This window comes from Oratosquilla oratoria, chromosome 18, assembly GCF_046742065.1.
Source record: "Oratosquilla oratoria isolate Oo_2021 chromosome 18, ASM4674206v1, whole genome shotgun sequence".
NCBI classification, from domain to species: domain Eukaryota; kingdom Metazoa; phylum Arthropoda; class Malacostraca; order Stomatopoda; family Squillidae; genus Oratosquilla; species Oratosquilla oratoria.
Window position 1 is genome coordinate 53,103,482 of NC_134794.1, and position 2,500 is coordinate 53,105,981.

General features: G+C 46.0%; 1 protein-coding gene across 2 annotated transcripts in view; it reads left to right on the top strand.

Moving 5' to 3' along the window:
* LOC143034931 (trace amine-associated receptor 8c) overlaps nt 1-2,500 on the top strand; it is a 318,703-nt gene that overhangs the window by 89,433 nt on the left and 226,770 nt on the right. The window lies entirely within an intron of this gene.

The following is a 2,500-nucleotide window of genomic DNA, read 5'->3' on the forward strand; positions in this document are numbered from 1 at the left end:
AAAAAAGGGGGGGGAGGGGGGATCTTCAAGGTCATGCACCGGAGGTCCTAAAGTCTTCTTCAGCGCTGCCTTCAGGTTCCCGAGGTCTGGTGGATTGGCCAGAAAGCCCTCCTTCGAGGCGTCGGAAGTTCGGAAAACATGTCCCTAGGCCTTCATCGTGGACTTCGATCTCGGAGCTCGGGGAAATGAGGAGGAAGGAGAAGGAAGAGGAGAAGAAAGAGGAAAATAAAGAGGAGGAGAAAGAAGAGAAGAAAGGGAAGGAAAATAAACGGGAGGAGAAGAAAGAGGAGAAGAAAGGGGAGGAGGGGAAAAAAGAGGAGAAGAAAGGTAAGGAGAAGAAAGGGGAGGAGGAGAAAGGGGAGAAGGAAAAGAGGAGGAGGAAGAGTAGAAGAGGAGGAAAAAAGGAGGAGGAGGAGGAGGAGGAGGAGGAGAGGAAAGAGGACAAGGAAAAAAGGAGGAAAAGAAAAAGGAAAAAGGGGAGGAGGAGAAGAAAGAGAAGAAAGAGGAGGAGAAGAGAAGAAAGAGGAGGAAAAAGAGGAGGAGGAAGAGAAGAAATAGAAGGAAAACAAGAGGAAATGAAAGAAGAAGAAGGTGAGGAAGGAGAAGAGGAGAATAAGAAAGAGGTGGACAAGAAAGTAGAGGAGAAAAAGAGAGGTGCCGGAGATGCAATATGAAAGCAAAGAAAATAATGAGAAGGAAAAGGAAAGGAAAGAGGGGGAGACAGAGGATAAGGCGGAGAAGGAACATACACACATACACACACACACACACACACACACACACACACACACACACACACACACACACACACACACACACACACACACACACACACATCCTGTATACCGCAATTAAGTAACTACAACTGAAGTGCAAATAAATGGGGCATATTTAAAGTCAGTATTGAACGATGGCCGCACAGAGACGGTGCCCTACGAGCATAAGCCTTACTCTGTATACTAGAACTAGGTAAATGGAAACCACATAACACACTTGTTGTTATAGACTGAAGTTTGCCAGCGCTTCTATTTTTGTGTACAACCTCATGCATTATCCACATAACACATGCATTATGTAGTGGTTAGTGTCTCGCGCTACCATGCTGTAGTACCAATCTCGTGCCACACTCATGGCGACAAAGCTTTCACTACTGTTACACGTTGTTACTGTCCCATTTGATTAAGGTAATATATGTAGGTACAAAGTCATACCATTATCCTATGATGGGTATTCATTGGGGTAATAACTGTCAATCACGAGTCTAGCACGTAATCAGAGACTATGGAGAATCACGCACACACAAACACACACACACACAATCCATTTCACTTCTCAAATTGCCATTCACCTCCAATTACTTTTCCATCATTCCCCATCTACCTCCTCCTCCTCCTCCAGCTATACTACCCTCCTCTCTCTCTTCCTCCATCTCTCCTCCTGCCACAAAATCGCGCCGCATCCGTGGATCCTATGTCGCATGTGTATGTGTATGTGTGTATGTATATATATATATATATATATATATATATATACATATATATACATATATATATACATACATACACGTGCGTATATTATATATATATATATATATATATATATATATATATATATATATATATATATACACACACACACAATGTCGGATCTCGAATTTCGAACTTCGAGTTTCTGATCACTCTGGTTGCGACGGTCTGAATGAGGGAAGATGGTGGGGGCATTGCGAGGGGAAACGGGAGAGGGAAGAGAAAAAGGAGGGGAGGAGAAAATGAAGAAGGAGAAAGGAGAGGAGAAAGAGAGAGGAAGGGGAGGTGGAGAGGAAGGGAGGGAGAAAGGGAAGAGAGGGAGAAAGAGATGAGAAGGAGAGGCAGAGTAAAAGAGAAAGGGAAGGGATGGAGGAGAGGGAAGGAATGGAGGAAAGGGAAGGAATGGAGGAAAGGGAAGGGGAAGTGGAAAGGAAGGGAAGGCGGAAAGGAAGGGGTAGTAAAAGGGAAGGGGAGGTAGAAGGGAAGGAGAGAAGGGAAATTGGAAGAGAAAGGGAAGGAGAAGGGGGTGGAGAAGGGGTGAGTAGGAGAAAGGGAAGGGGAGGAGAAAGGGAAGGGGTGGGGAAAGGGAAGGGGAAATTGAGGTGGAGAAGAACGCAAGGAGAGAAGAGGGAAAGGAAGGCGGGGGGTGGGGGGGGGTCTGAAGGTTGAGGAGAGTGAGGGTGATGGAGGAAAGGAAGGCGGAAGAGGAAGAGGAGGAAGAGATCGAGGAAATGTCAAAGATAATGAAGTCTTAAAAGGGTAAAGACTGGGAAGAGAGGGGAAGAGGAATTAGAGGAGGGAGGAGGAGAGGAATATGGAGGGGAAAGAAGAAGAATGAGATTAGTAGGGAGGAAGAGTAAGAGGAGGAGGAATGAGAAGAGGGAGGAGAAGGAATGAGAGAAGGGAGGAGGAGGGAGGAGTGAGAGGAGGAGGGAAGAGGAATAAGAGCAGGTGAGAAGAGGGGGAGTGAGAGG